This window comes from Bactrocera tryoni, unplaced genomic scaffold, assembly GCF_016617805.1.
Source record: "Bactrocera tryoni isolate S06 unplaced genomic scaffold, CSIRO_BtryS06_freeze2 scaffold_11, whole genome shotgun sequence".
Taxonomy (NCBI): Eukaryota; Metazoa; Arthropoda; class Insecta; order Diptera; family Tephritidae; genus Bactrocera; species Bactrocera tryoni.
Genome location: NW_024395824.1, coordinates 14,114,790 through 14,134,847, shown reverse-complemented (window position 1 = coordinate 14,134,847; position 20,058 = coordinate 14,114,790). Strand labels below are relative to the sequence as shown.

At 37.9% G+C, this 20,058-nt stretch overlaps 1 pseudogene; it reads left to right on the top strand.

Moving 5' to 3' along the window:
• The first annotated feature begins 19,550 nt into the window (after positions 1-19,550).
• On the top strand, positions 19,551-19,692 carry LOC120779956 (annotated as a pseudogene).
• The last annotated feature ends 366 nt before the right edge of the window (positions 19,693-20,058 follow it).

Sequence of the window (20,058 nt, the reverse complement as noted above, 5' to 3'; positions counted from 1 at the left end):
GGCGAAATAGCTGGAGTAGATATTGACCAGCTCAATAAATTTGTGGATAGGTTTAAGCGTTTTGTAGATACCCGACGCTCTTTATGACCTGTAGTTAATACTTCCGGGCATCTCAACGGATGAGTGTCTCTAGCAATCCAAGTGGGCGTAAAGTTTGAAGCTTTCTCAAAAAAATTGTTAGATATTCTCAATGGTGAAATTGCTATACATGAAAATAATGGATGCATAAAATTACCAATAAATTTATTTCTGCACAATAATTAACTCACAAAATACTCGCATTCAACTTCTTATTAGATTTACTCTTGCAGTGGTGATTTTAACTTATTCCAAGGACTATTTCTGGCTAAGATTTGAGCCAACTATTCAGTTTGATAGTATTCGCTAAATAATAAAGTATCCTTAAATCTTCTACATACCTCTTTAATGTTTAAATACATCCCCCAGCAACACTTTGGTACAGGGTGCAACTGAATCCCTTTAGCAAGAAAATATTGGTATCATAAAGTTCTGTTTGTTTTTGTTCACTATTTTGTGAGTAAATTGAATATGCAACGATGTTGTTGTTTCTACAAATTAATGTTGTTTGCGTTAAAAAACCCCCGATAGCGTCAAGTGACCTTAACGCTACATATCAGGATAAAGTCAGTTGCTGCTTTCAAGGGGTCTTTAACCGTAATTTACGTGAGATAAATATTCAATAATCAACCATTATGCATATCCCAATTGAAGTCATAAATTACGAATGTTAAATATTCTTAAAAAATTTCTTAGTATGTAAACTTTTATCACGACGTGCTTAAGTAGCAAAGGTCACGATTCCGATTACTTTGGCGGTCGGGAACTGAAAATGAATTTCGGTATAAATGGGATATGTGCTGATAGGGGAGCTTATCCAGAGAAGGAATATGTAAAAATAATGTAGCTAATATTTAAATTTTTTAAAATATTCGCGTTTTAAATTTCAGAAATTTTTATAAATGACACATGATATTTCACAATGGTTAACTAAAATTTTTCAGATTTTTCTTTTCGTACATTCAAATACACATTTTCAACATTGAAATAAGCTCACATTTCACTTTTATTTTGTTTTTTTTTTATTAGCTAAATTTATTAATTCAAACTCACTTACCACACTCATAGCTGAAAAGGTTGGAGTGTTTATAATTATGAGAGAAACGAGCAGTGCCACACCTTAAAAAGCAAATATGAGACATTTTTCAACGACAGCGTTTTCCTTGTTTGTACTTTCGCGTGATTACTTTTTCTTTATTAACTATAAAAAAATTCTTTCCATTATTTTCAAGCTATAAATGAGTAAGTGAAGTACTCCTTACTGCGCTGACGAGCCAATACCCAGGGTGATTGCAAAACTTTCGCGTAGTACTCCTTTCAGTGTTGACAGAAAAACTTACAAAAATTGTAAAATGTGAATCTGTTTAAAAGTTTACAGTTTATTTTAATTAATTTTAAGCGTAAAGTGTGTTTAATGTAGTGAAACAGCTTGCTGAAATGTTCGAATTTTTGGAATTTTTGAAATTTAAAGTCGAATATTTCGTAAACTAAGCATTTGCGGTACCTTGATTTTTAATCGGGAGTACTTCCTCTCTCCAACGGTACCCTCAGATCGCGGTGCTAAAGAAATCAGAATTTTGCCCAGCAAAGCAATTTATCTTTAACATTTTTTCTTTCTTCACTTGAAAAATATACTTTTCCTGCATTTATTAATACTAACTTCTTGCTTTGTTAACTTTAACCGATTTTAGATGCCAGGGATCGTGCTCTTTTATACTATTGTCCAATCTAAATGTAAATATCTGTAGTTATACTCATTTAATGTCGCAAACTTCTGGCGTTGTTTGCAAACTTAGTCAAATGGCAATATCGCAAAACAGCTGCTCATTTTTACATGCAACTGATATTCCGACTAGGTTGCAACAACGCGAGACTATTTTCAGTAGCATTCATGGCAATTTGCCCCAAATCACAAACAGTTTTGGGTTCTTCGCTGTAAAATAGAAAGTGTGTGAATATTTCAATATATTATTGTTTTATACACTTAGCGAGAGCTCAGTAAAGGTTGCTTGTTACACGTTCTATGTACATACATATGTATATTGAAAGTGATCGAAGATCGCGATATTTTTTTAAGGATAATTATGGATGACGCTCTATATCACGATTTTTTTAATATTTTAAAATATGTATATCAGATTAATGATCGCGCGATCAATGTCGCGAGTAAGGGATTGTGTATTTGAATTCTTCACAATAGTTCCTATGGTTTTTTCCGTACTGTCTTTGATTTTTTTTTTTCATTGCCAGACACGCCTTTTTTCAGTTTTCTGACAACGTTTTATAAGGAAATGAACGAAGAATTAAACAAATAATAAAGCAAATCCGATTTTTAATATACTGTTTTATTTTTTATTTAAAAAATACGATTTATTTCGAATAGATTCAGGCGCACTTAATATTGAAGGTGTGGCATTCACTCGCTATCAATCAATTCTCAATATGGTTCGCAATCCACATATCACAACAAATATCGAACGTTACAGGCACCATGGTCAACTTAAAAAAACATACATCTGAAATTTTCATATGATTATTAGTTTGAAATTAACTGCTTTTTCTATTTATTATTATTTCTCAATTGTGAAGCCTTTTTACTATTTTCCATGTTATATTTCAAGAAAATATTTTTTTTAGAAAACTACTAAGAACTACAACGACCACTCAGCGCACTATAATGTAGATTTTGAAACACGTGACATTTATGTTAAAGTTGTATCCCTTCAAATACAACTTACATGTATAACAATACTAAGTGAAGCGCAACGTTTTGAAATCAAAAATTTTAATGATGATAAAATACTATTGACAGGTTCGGCCTAAAAGCACAATTAGAGCTGAGATTTTAAGCGTTGGCCTTTTTATTGGAAATTCGATTTGTTTATATTTCTATTATTATAAGTATGATATGTTTGTTTATATACATATACACGGTTAAAAATGAATCTTGCCCAGACCCAGGCCGTTTTCGGATTAATTACAAATATTTCATATAGTACACATACATAGATACAAAATAATATATTTCGGGGTCGGTTATTTCCTTAGTTGATTGTGTTTTTGTAAACAATCTCTGGTGTTTCAGTTTTTGCTCTTAAACAATAATACAACGTAAACAAAGTTTTTATTTTCAATTTAAACCGTGTCTAAATCATATTTCTTTTCACATGCAAATAAGATTGAGAATAGAATTTAAACATACAGCTATGATCGAAACATAAACAGATAACCGTCAACAATAAAAACATATGACAATACTTGTCTCTTAATGACCACAACTGTGTTGAGATCAAATTACATAAACATACGAGTATGTATGTCTTAGAACAAAGTAATGTACTACACATGTGCAAATAATATAATATATGTATTTATCTACAAAAAATGTCGCGACAGCATAAGTATGTCTAACTATTATAGTTTTATCACAATAAGTTTTGTTATCATTTTAAAAAATATATATACTTGCCATCGCTATAAAAGCTCCTTCATTTATAGTTTGGAATTAATCATTATGAAAACAAATTTGAGTCAACACCATTATATAACTTTTTGAATTATTCAATTTGGACATTCCATTCGAAAGATATCACAAGTTTAAAATTGTAAGCTATTTGAGAAATGTCGAATGGTCGCCGCTCAAGCAGATTGGTTAGGCTGCACCACAACGGAGCAACTCGACAAGGCAAACGTTTTTTAGCATATTTACTGTCAAATCGAGCAGGTTCAGCGCATTTGAACCGTTTAAAATTTGAAGAGCATGAAAAAAGTGTAAAATTAGTACTATTTATTCAGACTTTCTGTACTTTTAATACAAATAGATAATATATATATAATCGTTTCATGTTACTGATTTCAATAATTTTCCAGAATATTCATTGAGCTAATTGAGGATACTAATTTCAGTAAAAGATACCTACACGTATGTACATATGTCAACAACTCTTATTAAAATATTAGCTGTAAACATACATACATACATACATACAAGATGAACACATACTTATGTATGTATTTACCTACCTACTATTCCAGCATACCTTCGAGATGGCAAGTAATAATGATAAACTGATATAGTGTCATTGGGGTACTGGAGAGGAGTCAATGTACAGAAAGTAAAGTGTTTTTTCATTTGAAGAAACATATGTATGGTACTTCTTTATATATAACAAGTAAGGAAAGGCTAAGTTTGGGTGCAACCGAACATTTTATACTCTTGCAACTTAAAAGAATCAAAGACAGGGAAATGCTTCATATAGAGTAAAGTCAGCCGGAGGTTCGAAAATCCTGATTGTAGTCATATAAGGGCTCTGCCAAGTTTTCACTCAAATTTATCTATTTTAGGCACAAAGATACACTGTTATGTGTAAAACATCCTTTTTTATTTTCATTGATATATATATATATTGACCGATATGCGCGGTACAAAGTCGCCTCGAATTTGGAAAATCTTTCTATTCAGTATATGTTGGTCAGTTTCATCCCATTTTTGACATACAGACATGCCATTATAAAAGAAGGATTATCCATGAATTTCAATTATATGTATATCTCACACATTGACCGACCTTTTCGATCATAAGTAAACTATCCGGTACCTAGGGGCTTGAACAGTTTTACTTGGATTTAAACAATTTTTGACCATAAGGTGGAGCACACTAAAAACATTATTCGTGCATAATTTTATCCCGTTATATTAATTCCGTTTTGATTATGTACTGGAAACTGAACGAATCAAGTGGAATTTAAAATTGTGCTATATGGGAAGTAAGCGTGGTTATTGTCTGATTTCGTTTATTTTCACAACATGGTATAGAAATATGAAACAAATTCCACGTATCAAATTTTATCGAAATCGGTCAGTCGGATCCCGAGACACGGTATTTCACCAAAAACTAGGCGGTGCCACGCCCATTGTCCAGTTTTTACCCGGGCCCCTATAAAGACTTATCATACCATCCTGGGGCAAATTTGTGGATCTCTGGCGCATTTAGTTATTGATTTATCGTGCTTCTAGCAGTTTTGAACAGTACCGTTATATGGGGAGTGAGCACTGTTTTCATCCAATTTCGTCCATTTTCGCAAAGTATATAGGAGTTCTTACAATACTCGATTAGTTTTAGGTGAATATTTATTTATTTATTTATTTATAATAATTCATATAACAAAAAGAGTTTTATTATATAAATACATAAACGCAGCACTGGCTACGAGGCCTTCAGCCGTCTTGTAATTATAACTAGGTGAAAAATTCTAATTGCTAAGGGTTAGTAAAGATGTAAGTTGCTTAAATATATTTTAACAAATCGTTGGTTTTTAAGAATCTATATACAATCATCACATTTTTTTCTGAAGGTTCACTTAGTAGTTTTATGAGATCAATGTTGCCAGAGTTGAGGGCTGTTGGGTGAAGCATCGGACAGAGTGTGAGTAAGTGTTTGATAGTAGCGGTGTTATCGCAAAGGGGGCAAATGGATGGGCTTTTACCCGATAGTAAGTGGGCGTGTGTTATGATAGTGTGTCCAATCCTTAATCGAGTATATGTCTTCATTGCGCTAGTTGGAACTGTTGACGAGTAGATTATACGATTTCTGGCTGGGTTTATGACCGCGTAGTGATGTTTAAATGTTTTCCATTCGCTTGCGTTTTTGATGCCTTTTGTGCTTAGCCAAGGTTAAGAATGTCTTGCTTGGATAAGACGTAGTATGTTAAGGCAGTGAGTCCTGGCTACATTTTTCGCAGCGAGGTCTCTGCAAAGTGGTTGCCTGTAATCAGCGTTTGAAAAACTACGCTACTCTCGTAGCATTTCATTTTACTCTTGCTACCGCTCTCACTTTGTCGGGAGCCGCAGCATAGCCTTAGCATAACAATGTAAAGTATGTGCTCTACTCTGCTCCGAGTTTTGTTAGGTAAAAAACTATAGCTGGAGCGAGAGCAAAAAATTAAATTCTGCGCTATGCTCTGGCGTAGCGGTAGCACTGCAGAGCAAATGAAAATTTTCATGTGCTACAGCTCCCGAATGTGTTTGTTGTTTTTTTTTTCTTTTTTGCTATTTTCTGGCATTTACAAGTATGGTACAAGTTGGTATATAAAAGAAAGTCGTTTATAACTCAAGAACGGCTGAACCGATTTGGCTTAAAATTGGTGGGGAGGTAGTTTAGAAGCAGGGTAACGACGTAGGATACATGTTATCTCTTTATGCTAAAACTCAATACAGCTCATAAATACAAAAATTATATTTCAAATCATAAGCATTTGTTCAAAATTTATGTAAGAATCATTTGAAAATTTTAGTAATTCAAAAATAGAAAGAAATAAGTAAAAATTTTCATTTCCAAACATGCTTAGTATATGGGTTATACTGATTTTGCTTCTTAACCAGGTAGTTTTTTTTTTAAAGACGAGCCCGTCCGATATATTTAATATCACAACAAAAATGGCATTGGAATTTTCATCGTCAAGGCACTGCGGATACTTTACCTTTAGATTATTGGTCATGGACGCAAATGCATTCATAACAAACCAAACGCGATATCTAACGTAAAGATAAAGCGCGAAAAATTGGAGTGTTGATAAAGGTTTATTATAATTTTAGATATACAGAAATCTTTTCGATTCTTTGCAATATACATTGAAGTATGTATATGCGTACAATTTCAAACTGATTCTTCCTAAAAAATTATAAAATTACTAAATATTGGGAATGGTAGAATAGAACTGCAAATACACAGTGAAATGGGTTAACACATTCGCGTAAATTGCGGGAATTCCCGTAATTCATGTTTCCTTCAATAAAACAATTGCGGGAATTCCTGCGCTATATTCCCGCAATTTCTTCCGCACATATAAAAATGCTCTTGAAAAATTAAATGCGGGAATTGCGGTAATGGCGGGAATTCCCTAATTTGTTCAGACTATTTAAAAAAATTAACCTGTAGAAAAAAGCGAGAATTCCCGCTCTTCACGTTTGTATGGAAAAATTAAGTGATTATCTGGCAGCCACCCGCTAAATTCAAATGAACGCGAACGTGTTAAAACTGGCTCGGTAATCTTCTTCTTAATTGGCGTAGACACCGCTTACGCGATTATAGCCGAGTTAACAACAGCGCACCAGTTGTTTCTTCTTTTCGCTACGTGGCGCCAATTGGATATTCCAAGCGAAGCCAGGTCCTTCTCCACTTGGTCCTTCCAACGGAGTGGAGGTCTTCCTCTGCTTCCCCCGGCGCGTACTGCGTCGAATACTTTCTGAGCTGGAGTGTTTTCATCCATCCGGACAACATGACCCAGCCAGCGTAGCCGCTGTCTTTTAATTCGCTGAACTATGTCAATGTCGTCGTATATCTCGTACAGCTCATCGTTCCATCGGATGCGATATTCGCCGTGGCCAATGCGCAAAGGACCATAAATCTTTCGCAGAATTTTTCTCTCGAAAACTCGTAACGTCGACTCATCGGTTGCTGTCATCGCCCAAGCCTCTGCACCATATAGCAGGACGGGAATTATGAGCGACTTATAGAGTTTAGCTTTTGTTCGTCGAGAGAGGACTTTACTTTTCAATTGCCTACTCAGTCCGAAGTAGCACCTGTTGGCAAGAGCAATCCTGCGTTGGATTTCCAGGCTGACATTATTAGTGGTGTTAATGCTGGTTCCTAAATAGACGAAATTATCTACAACTTCAAAGTTATGACTGTCAACAGTGACGTGAGAGCCAAGTCGCGAATGCGACGACTGTTTGTTTGATGACAGGAGATATTTCGTTTTGCCCTCGTTCACTACCAGACCCATTTCTGTGCTTTCTTGTCCAGCCTAGAGAAAGCAGAACTAACGGCGCGGGTGTTGAGGCCGATGATATCAATATCGTCGGCATACGCCAGCAGCTGTACACTCTTATAGAAGATGGTACCTTCTCTGTTTAGTTCTGCAGCTCGAACTATTTTCTCCAGGAGCAGGTTGAAGAAGTCGCACGATAGGGAGTCGCCTTGTCTGAAACCTCGTTTGGTATCGAACGGCTCGGAGAGGTCCTTCCCGATCCTGACGGAGCTTTTCGTGTTGTTCAACGTCAGTTTACACAGCCGTATTAGTTTTGCGGGGATACCAAATTCAGACATCGCGGCATAAAGGCAGCTCCTTTTCGTGCTGTCGAAAGCAGCTTTGAAATCGACGAAGAGGTGGTGTGTGTCGATTCTCCTTCACGGGTCTTTTCCAAGATTTGGCGCATGGTGAATATCTGGTCGGTTGTTGATTTTCCAGGTCTGAAGCCACACTGATAAGGTCCAATCAGTTTGTTGACGGTGGGCTTTAATCTTTCACACAATACGCTCGATAGAACCTTATATGCGATGTTGAGGAGGCTAATCCCACGGTAGTTGGCGCAGATTGTGGGGCTCCTTTTTTATGGATTGGGCATAGCACACTTAAATTCCAATCGTTGGGCATGCTCTCGTCCGACCATATTTTACAAAGAAGCTGATGCATGCTCCTATTAGTTCTTCGCCGCCGTGTTTGAATAGCTCGGCCGGTAGTCCGTCGGCCCCGCCGCTTTGTTGTTCTTGAGGCGGGCAATTGCTATTCGAACTTCTTCATGGTCGGGTAATGGAACGTCTGCTCCATCGTCATCGATTGGGGAATCGGGTTCTCCTTCTCCTGGTGTTGTGCGTTCACTGCCATTCAGCAGGCTGGAGAAGTGTTCCTCCATAATTTAACTATGCTCTGGGCATCAGTGACTAGATCACCTTTGGGGTTCTACAAGAGTATGCTCCGGTCTTGAAACCTTCTGTAAGCCGCCGCATTTTTTCGTAGAATTTTCGAGCATTACCCCTGTCGGCCAGCTTATCAAGCTTCTTCGTACTCACGCATTTCGGCCTCTTTCTTCTTCTGTCTGCAAATGCGTCTCGCTTCCCTCTTCAACTCTCGGTATCTATCCCATCCCGCACGTGTAGTGGTCGATCGTAACGTGGCGAGGTAGGCAGCCTGTTTTCTCTCCGCTGCGACACGGCACTCTTCGTCGTACCAGCTGTTCTTTTGCTCTTTCCGAAAACCAATGGTTTCGGTTGCAGCTGTACGAAAGGAGTTTGAAATGGCATCCCACAGTGCCCTTATACCGAGTTGTTGACTCTCAGAGAGCAGGAGTGCAAGCCGAGTAGAAAATCGTTCGGCTGTCTGTTGTGATTGCAGCTTCTCGGCGTCGAACCTTTCTTGTGTTTGTTGACGTGCGTTTTTTGCTGCACAGAGGCGAGTGCGAATCTTAGCTGCAACAAGATAGTGGTCCGAGTCGATGTTAGGACCTCGGAGCGCACGCACATCTAAAACACTGGAGACGTGTCTTCCATCTATCACAACATGATCGATCTGGTTGGTAGTTTTTCGATCCGGAGACAGCCAGGTAGCTTGATGAATCTTCTTATGCTGGAATCTAGTACTACAGATAACCATATTTCGGGCCCCGGCGAAGTCAATCAGCCTCAACCCATTTGGGGATGTTTCGTCGTGGAGGCTGAATTTACCGACCGTAGTGCCAAAGATACCTTCTTTGCCCACCCTGGCGTTAAAGTCGCCAAGCACGAGTTTGACATTGTGGAGGGGGCAGCTCTCATAAGTGCGTTCCAAGCACTCATAAAAGACATCTTTGGTCACATCGTCTTTCTCTTCCGTCGGGGCGTGGGCGCAAATCAGCGATATGTTGAAGAACCTCGCTTTGATGCGGATTGTGGTTAGACGTTCATTCACTGGAGTGAATGATAGTACTCGGCGACGGAGTCTCTCTCCCACCACGAATCCAACACCAAACTTGCGCTCCTTTATATGGCCACTGTAGTAAATGTCACAAGGACCTACTCGTCTCTGTCCTTGTCCCGTCCATCGCATTTCTTGGACGGCGGTGATGTCAGCCTTTATTTTTGCGAGGACATCAACCAGCTGGGCAGCGGCACCTTCCCAATTAAGGGTCCGGACATTCCAGGTGCATGCCCTCAAATCGTAGTCCTTATTCCGTTTGCCATGGTCGTCATCAAAAGGGGGTCTCTCATCCGAGGCTGTGTTTTCCTTTTCATTGGTATTGTTTTTTACGTGGCGGGTCCCAAGCCCAGCGCACAACCCTATGTAGGGAATGTTTCGCCTTCTCACATTAGCTCACCTTCGAACGGATGTTCTTAGGCTACCCAGAGGATACTTGGTTAAAGACCGGAAGTAGTGAGCTGCTTGAGCCATGTGTAAAAGAATCGTTTCTGGCCACTCCCAAGTGAATGGCGATCAGAGAACTTTCCTCACTTGCGTGAACTTCTACACATGACTCCATCCTCCATCCTCGGTAATCAGTATATGAATATTAACCACGTTTATTCCAAAAGATAAAGGCGAGGTATCTAAACCTGATTTTTCCACGAAATTCGCATTTTTTTGTATAACTGACAAGAGCTACAGCGTCTAAAGTCAAAGCGATGCCATAAAATACCTCTGATCTGTAGGAATTTAAAGATAAAGAACCAAGATTGTAGTGTATTTTCTATGGAAAATTTGTACATGCCTCGGTCCAGTTTTTAATGTAAACACATATGTAGGGCTAAAATTTTCAAGGAATTTTTTTTGGGGTATTTCCAAGGAAATTTCGTGACGGGACTGAAAAAAATTAATAGTTCAAAAAAAAAAACACTCTAGTGTATACAAAAAGGGGGAAAGTATATGTACATAGTTAAAATTAATTTCGAAAATTCATAGTAATTGAGTATTGTAATACATTTGGAATAGATGATGTTTTTGGTAATATAAAATTGGTAAATATTTTACATAATAAAAAGAAATTTATAATTTATTCAATTATTATCAATTCACTTTATTAATATATTTCTTAAAATATTTGATTTTAGATTTATAAAGGCACTTGACGCAACAAGTGCCAAAATGATTTGCTTAACATTGTTTTGTTTGAATTATTCAATTAATTCAAATATTATGCCAGAAAATAGCAAAAAAGAAAAAAAAACAACAACAAACACATTCGGGAGCTGTAGCACATGAAAATTTTCATTTGCTCTGATGTGCTACCGCTCCCAATTTTTTGCTACCGCTACGCCAGAGCATAGCGCAGAATTTAATTTTTTGCTCCCGCTCCAGCTATAGTTTTTTACCTAACAAAACTCGGAGCAGAGTAGAGCACATACTTTACATTGTTATGCTAAGGCTTTGCTGCGGCTCCCGACAAAGTGAGAACGGTAGCGATAGCATAGCAATAATTTTAGAAATTTTGCTGCTACGGAGTAGTAAATGAGAACCCTGCCTGTAATACCAGCTTGGCCGGGATCCACATAACTTGGATTTTCTGAGGGGCATCAATGACCGCGTCTCTGATAACTTCTATTATGGGATTGCGATTGGAAGGAGACGTTATTGCAGACATACACGATTTGCTGTCTGTACAGATGAGGAACTTTCCTTTAGTCTTTTTTGCGTAATTAACTGCATGAAGGATAGCAGATCCTTCAGCGGTAAATACAGAGGTCGTTGAGGGAAGAAGCCAATTGCAAATAATTTCTCCTGTGGCAGTGACAACTGCTAACGAAGTGGAATCGATGGACTTCGAGCCATCCGTAAACAATAACTTCCAGCCATTGTTTGTGTAATTAGAATCCAGTTCAGCAAAGGTTTGTTGAAAGACTTCGTTTGGTGTGTTTTGCTTGGACAAAAACATAAGCTTATTCTGTAGTATTTTATCATTGATCAGACAGGGAGGATGTCGAGTGGTGAATTTGCGTGTTGCGTTACGTAAAATATTATTTTCTGCAGCGAGAAGCATCTCGAAATAGCCGATTGTATTCTTGGAATTTTTCTTTTTTTCGTGGCATGCGTATTAGTTGTATTTAGTAATGGGTTGGTGTTCTCAGCCGTTTTCGCAAGAATTTGAAGCGAATAATCTATAATTTTATTTTAAATTGTTGGTAAACCAGATTCAGCCATTATCGTTTTTATTGGCGAGGTTGGAAAGGCCCGGAGACTTCGCCGTATTGCGCAATGGTAAGGTGCATTTAAAAGGTTGATAATGCTTTTGGAGCAATTGCCATAGATGGGGAGCCCATAATCTATTTTTGAAGTTAGCAAAGCTCTGACAACATTGACTATTGTGTTCGGATGAATAAATGAATGCTTAGACGGGAGATATTTAACAATATTTAATCGTGACATTTACGAGTTTCTGACATATTTACAGTGAGCATTAAAATTATAATTAGAGTCAAAAATTAATCCTAGTATTTTCAGCTGTGTTTTACATTCGATGTTAGTTTGGTTGTGGGTTAGTGAAATACCCACAAATACCCTTGGATTAAAGCATCTAACGCGCCTTGACCTTTTTTGTAGGCGACTTGATTCGGTGATATGAACTTGATTCGCTGAGCATACCACATCAAGCGGTTAGCCACGATGTTTTCCAAAATTTTGCCCATACATGGAAGGAGGGAAATCGGCCTATAGTTAGCAAGTTCATCGGAGGATTTGTGTGGTATAAGTATTGGTATGACACAGGACGTTTTCCAAAATTGGGGGTAGACACCAGTATTGAAAATTTTGTTATAAAGCTTTACCAATCGGAGCTTGAGGCTTTTTGGCGTATGTCTGATAATTGGATAAGAAATTTTATCTTGCCCCGGGGACTTACCCTTAACGGTAGATGCAACGAACTCGAATTCAGACAGTGAAATGCTGGTTTCTATTTGTTTAGCAGAAAAAGAAAGAGGGGAGACAGAGTAGGAAGTGTCGGACAGTGTGGTGGTTTTAGAGGTTTGAAACTGTGTGCTGAATGAAATATCTGAGCTTGTTTCAGAATAGTGGTTTGCAAATAACTCGGAAATATCGGATGGATTGGTTACCAAACCTGTTGGCCCCTTTACGCATTGAATGGTTAGACTTCTAGGCACTCCAGAAAGTTTTTTTCAGACGAAGGATTTATTTTGCTTGTGAAATCCTGAAAACATTTACGCTTGGCCTGTTTCGCGGATCGACGGAAAAGAGCATTGGCTTTCCGGAAAGATATTAAGTTGACTAGTGATCGAGCGCGTTTGTTTTCATACCAAGCTGTCTGTTTTTTTGCCCGCAATTTAGCGATTTCTTTATTCCACCAAGGAACACTCTTTGAACTTGCTGTTGGCTTTGTATGAGGAATGCTAACATTCGCTGCTGAACGAATAATTTTTGTTAACCTCGCACTTTCTTGGTTAGGGTTGTCAGATATTGGGGTATTATTGCCATTTATCTCGCAATGTGTCTGAAACTTCTCCCAATCAGCGTAATCAGTTTTGAATACTTTATTTATTTTGTGGTTTTTAGTTGTTAAACCTAGGTGCAATTTTAGTACAATGGGGAAGTGATCGCTTCCATGCAGGTGATCGAGTATACTCCATTCGCACTCTGTGGCAAGTGTGTCGGTGCACATTGTAAGATCTACATGGGAAAAAGTGGAGTGAGTGGAAAAGAGTGTCGCGGATCCGTTATTCAAACATATTAAGTTAGAGGAAAGTAAAGCGTCTTCAATGTATTTGCCCCTCTTGTTGGCTATTGGAGAGCCCCATAGTGGACTCCATGCATTAAAATCACCAGCGAAAATTAAAGGAGTAGAAGCTTGGTTGATTAATTGCAGGATGTCTGTACTGGTAAAATGTTCATCTGGTGTAATATAGGTGCAGATAATGGTGATTTTTTTAACTAAGATAATTTCGATCGACATAGCCAGCAAGTTGGATTGAATGGCATTAATTTTGTGTGGAATATCACTTCTTATGAGAATCGCAATACCTCTTTTACCTGTGCTAATATGTGGAAGATTGGGAAACATGCCAATGTACTGCTTAGGAGTAAAAGCCGACAAGTTGAAAGAGATGTGAGTTTCATTTAAGAGTATAATAGCTGGGGAATGATCTTGTATTAATAATTGAAGCTCATTGTAATTATTAGTGTAGCCGTTTAAATTCCATTGCAATAATGGAATCATAAGATCTATGTAGGAAAAAAAGAAAAAGGGAAACAGAAGAGAGCTAGAATATCAACTCGTATGAGCAGTCAGTTGAAGCTGAGTGTCACCAATTGAGTACTAATTCAAAAGAGAGTAAAGGCTAAGCGTATTTATTCAGAGTCAATTTCTATTTGTTCAGTATGTTGAGTAGAGTATTGATTATCGTTGGAATTGCTTGTTGTTGGAAAGAGATTTTCGTGATTAGGTGGATTAGACTGGACGGTAGTGTTGGTAGTAGTGTTGTTGAAGTCAGTATATTTATTAAGCGAGTTCAAGGAGTTGTTTAAGTTAGAAATGAGAGAGGCTGTTGTTGGACTGAAAAGTTTGGGATTTAAGAAAGAGGCTTGTTGGGTACAGTTGTCGCTGATATTTTTAGCTGAATGTGAGACGTTGTTGTAGTCTGAACTGATCGATGCAGGCTTGTTGATGAAAATATGTTTATTGTTGGCGTTTGATTTTTTCTAGTTAAAGAGTTTATTGATGAGGTGGGAGCAGAGGTGACCTCTGCGTTTTGTTTTGATGTACTAGGAAAGTCATTGTCGGCAATTCTATGAGTATTTTTAGATTTTGTGAAATTGTTGATGGCTGAAATTTTTGTTGGTGTGTTGGATACAGAGGAAACCTCTTTTGTAGGTTGAAGCACATGTGCAAAGCTAGCAGTGAGGGAAGGGAGGGAAGTATTTTCTCTATACTTTTTAAGGGCTTCGTGCATACTGCACTTTTCTAGTGTCTTTATTTTTAAAATTTATTTGGTTTGCATATACTTTGGACACTTATAGTCCGAAGAACGATGCTCGCCAGAACAATTCGCACACATAACTCGGATGCAGTCATTATCGTGTGGAGAAGGGAAATTGCAAATTTCGCATGTTGGGGAACCCTTACAATGTTTTTGCGTATGACCCAATTTTTGGCATGACCTGCAGCGCATTGGATTAGGCACGTATAGTCGCACAGAGGTCATCCTCCATTCGATATTTATTTTGTTTGGAAGGGAATAACTGTTGAATGATATTAGCATAACACCAGTAGGCTTTATAACACCTTCAACTTTGCGAGTAAACTTATAAACCGCGGAAACTTCGTAAGAACTCAGTCCTTCTATTATTTCGCTTTCAGGCACATCGTTTAAAAACGGTGCATAAATGGTGCCTTTGTTACAATTAAGATGTTGATGATAGCTAGCGCTAACAGCGCCAATGTTGAAAAGACATTTCGTTTTTATAAACTTGTCTGCTACTTGCTTATTTTTCACAAGCAATAATAGGCTGCCGTCGCGTAATTCACTAATTTTGTTTATATCTTTGCTCACGGTAAGTAAGGCATTGTAAACACGAAAACAAGAAACCTTTGAAAAGGGTGTAGAATTCTCGTCGGATTTAATCACAATATACTTTGGATCATCACTTTTTATTGGCGGTAAGTCAGGAAAAGCATCTTGCAGTTTTTGATACGATTTTTTACGTTTTGGTTGGGGACCTTGGGCCAGCGCAGCAAACCTGTTGTCCCCGAACTGGAAACCCGCCAGGGGCATAGTGGAAAAGTTATAATACACTGATATAAGTATTGGATTATATTTCTCACTTAAAATAAGTATTAATCGCGTTACTAAAGTAAGCAGACAGTAGTGCAAAAAAAAGAACACCAAAAGAGAGCCATATGAATAGCTATAAACTCAGAGAAAGACGCTAACTCAACTGCTCAGTACGAGGTTTAGTCGAAGACGTTTTTTAGGTGAATAAAACAATAATACTCTGTAGCAACTGGTTGCAAGTGTATAAAAAGTACGTGTCACGTTGTTTGTCCGCGATGGACACCTGAACTACTGAACCGATTTTAGTAAAATTTAGCACAATGTGTCTAGTTCGAACCAACTTAGAAGATAGGATAGTAAAAACAAATCATAAATGAAAAATGCAGTGAAAGCTCTTTAAATAGACGCTCTGTTAAGCGGACAACTTTATTAACTGGACAGAAAGGCTAGTAACCAGACATTGAGAAATCAGTCTTAAATTCGTAATTTTTTTCCAAAAAATTTATTTGTATGAACATATTCAAAATTATACCTCAAGTACAATCCCTTGAATTCTTATACTGACAAAAAGGTTTTCGCCTTTATTCGTAAGTAAAATTTTCACTGTATTGAATAGTTTATTCATATAATAGTATAAAATGTATACCACAGCAATGCAGGGCCGGATCCCCTAGTGTATGTATAAATTCCACCGCTATGAAAGTCGCGCAGTCGATGCACTGCGCAGCAGTCGTCTCTAGAATAAAATGGATTTGGCTACATTATATTGTAGTTCTCATCTTCTCGACTCATCTTCTTATAATTTTTCAATTACATATTAATAGATTTTAAGCAAATAATTTGGTACAATTCAACTTTTTTGTCATTTCAAAATGCCCAAAAGATCTAGATCTCAACTTTCAAGAAATAGTTCCCAGGCGAGGGTATCAAAAACAAGCCGTGATGGAGAATCTTCATCAAAAACTGAAAATCGTCTTCCGAATCGAAGAAAATAAGCATCGCAATCGCGTGCCGGAGAGTCGAGTATCAAGCGCTCGCAGATCCTTATTCAACAAAATTTAGGGAATTCTAAAGTACGCGCACGGAGTCAAATATCGAACGATCGCAGTGGCTTGCTGAACAAAATTTCAGAACCTCTCAAGTACGCGCTCGAGAGTCGAGTACGGACCGTGTGCAGAGGCTTGAAGAGCAAAATATTAGAAATATATAAACTTGCACTAAGGACTCGAGCTCCGACCGTTCCCAACGCCATCATGATCAGAGAGAAAGACAACGGACATCAACAACTAGAGGTCGCAATTGTTCACTCATACTTATGGTTGCCTTAGTATAAGTGAAAATGGCAATCCCAGACAGTGGTAAGACAGCACCATCGAAAACTTCATCGTTGCCGTTTCTTCTCTTTCTTCTTGCATTGGTCTGCACTCATCTCAAATTATAATTGAACTTTTTAGCTTCAAAACAAACGTTTATTTATTTATTTCACACCCGTTATATATCGCCAAGTATACAACTTTATGTATGAACATGAAGAAATACTGAAAGAACTTGGGAAAAATGCAACGACAACTACACCAAACATAATTCCGTGGGATTTGAAGGCCTTCGCGAAATAATAGGAAAGCAAAACAACTAACCAGAAGGGTAGTGCACTGCTTAAACCTTCTGCTGTGTTAGACGTTGTCCCGCGGTACACAACGACAAAGCACTTCTTTACGAAGAATATGTGTAGCTTCATTATTGACGTAGAAGAACCTCAATTCGACCAACGGACTGGCGGGGTACGATATACATATGTATATACTCAGAGTGATTACCTGGCTATATTGATAAAAATCAGGAAACTCACGCAAGGACTACACAGAAGCGCATGTCGCCAAAAAGTGCAGTCCAAAGGGTGGAAGATTGAAACACTTGACGAGAAACTTTTCCAATTTATGTTGACGTAGATCATCAGTCCGACCTGTTGTTAGAACGCATTTCCAAAGCCTGCGAAGCCGCTATGATCAGAAGCAAGCAATCTGTCAAAAGAAAGCCGGTATACTGGTAAAACAACGAAATCGATTTACGAAGTGAGCTCCAAAAATCGACAAATGTCAGCAATACTTCTAGCTTCAAAATGTTGTGCGACAAAGTAGAAAACTCCTGGGACGAGGCGTATAAAATAATGAAGAAATAGAAAGGGCAAGAATAAGCACCGACCTGTCCCTAGTTGCTTAGAAATGTGGTAGGAACGCTTTTCCCTGAGCAAAGCCAAGAAGGCGGAAGTCTACTTCTAGGAAAAGAAGAGATCACAGATACAATACAAGTATATGATATGGAAGTGCCGAAAGCTGCTTAACGGTTCGGTAATTCTAAAGCACCAGACCTGGATGAAGTCCCGAACAGGGTCTTGAAGCACAACGCAAAACCACTTATGGTGATATTTACACGATGATACGAAAAGGAATTTATTCCTAAGATAGGGAAATGCAACGACTAGTGATAGTACAGAAGGTAAATAAAGCAGTAGGAGAACCGTCGTGTGAGAGTTCTTATTGCCCACTATGAATGATTGATACAATGGGTAAAATGCTTGAGAGGATAATCTGTGTCCGAAAATAAAGTCACCTTGTAGGGGAGGCCTGTAGCGTATTCAACAACAAATACGGCTTCCTCAGGAAACGCTCTACCCTTGACGCAATTAAAAAGCTCAGTTTCAGAGAGTACATGCATAGGTACGGTCATAACAATGGAGTTACTTAGTTCTAGTATGATAACAGGACCAAAAATGCAGAGCATATATGTTTCTACTGTTTGAGACTTATGTACAACAGAGCGGAAGGATCTGGAGATGGAAGTGGTAGGCCGAATAACACCAGATAATAATTGCAAATAAGCTAATGGGCCCTGCGATGTAATGCTTAGCGGCGCAAGGCCTTTCCACAAAGCTACAAATAGTAAAAGCTTCATGGTGTTATGAGTTACATTTTGTGTTTAACGCTATTTAAATACAAAACAGTAAAGATTTTTAGACTCCAACATAATTTTTTTAATTGCACAATATATAAACTATATCAGAAAGCACAACAGTAATTTTTTAAACAAAAAATTAATAATACTCTCCAAATTTAAGGTAACGGAGTTCTCACAGGGTGCCCTTTGTTTCGTGCTCACTTACATAGTCCTGCCATGATGAACACTGCCATAAACGAAAGGTTTTTACATCATTTATGATCCGCAAGATTAACTTACCACAGTGCCTCAGCCAGTCTCTTCGGCATTAGAAAATTTAGTTATACGATTATACGGTTTTTTATTATAATTATTGAAGTTATACTTCTTATACGAGTTCGGAAAAGGTTGCGATAAATTTAGGTTGCACAACCTTGGTCAATATGAATCTACGCAACCTTGCTCAATATCAATCTACGCAACCCCTTGCTCAATATGAATCTACGCAACCTTGTCTGCGAAGATGTTCGAGCAGCAAGCGAAGCGGTGACAATCGGCCATCGTTTGTTCGTTTCTTTCGGCACAGCTCGGCTTTTCTACCAACAACACAATGTTGCCATGCTTATGCTGTTGTTGTTTTTGTAGAACAATGTTTAAATTTTTGGTAGGTGACATATTCAATTAAAAATAAATTCTGTTGGGATTCGAACCTACGTACCTCCTACGTGCTCGTCGTAACTTTTGAAGCGCTTACCACCTAGACCACCATTGACACTTCAATTGCGTTGTCCTAATTATGGTTTGGTTATGCATGAAAGAAATATACAATGGATCGCCGATTGTTACCTCTTTCCTTGCTGCTGCTGCGCATATGTATGTTTGTATGCTTGTTCATTATTGAAGTTATACTGCTTTTTCTTTCCTTTGTCTTTCATTTCTGCGAATTCTCAACTATTTTATGTGCCCTTTTGTTGAAATACCCTGCGTTGGTCCATTTTTTGGAAATCGACCCGCGATGGCGAGGTATATCGTTTTATCTGACAGCGTGAGGTTTAAAAAGTTCATTTCTAATTTTGTCTTGTGGCATATTAGAAATGATGTTTCTTCGAAAATCGTTCGCTTACAACGGATAAAACGACTTCTGAGTGGTGATTTTAATGAATGAATTCCTTTTGGTTGAAATGCTCTGCGTTGGCCGTTGAAAAGTTAAGACTATACTTCTCAGGATCATTCATTTCTTCAAAGAAATTAATGACCTTTAGAAATATGCATATTTGCATTATTTCGTTGTCATTTCCATATTCGTAGCAATAGAATTTCTATGGCATAAGTAAAGTAATGGCCGCCGATTGTCACCCCTTGCCGCTGTAGCAGCTTCGCCTACAAACATGCGTAAATATGTATGTATGTATACGTATGATCGTGAATACATATCGAATTTTGCGAGAAGTACCAGAAAGTTGTGCAATTTATGATTTCTAGCTTTTGCCATCGTCGCGAAAAGACGACTTGTTGG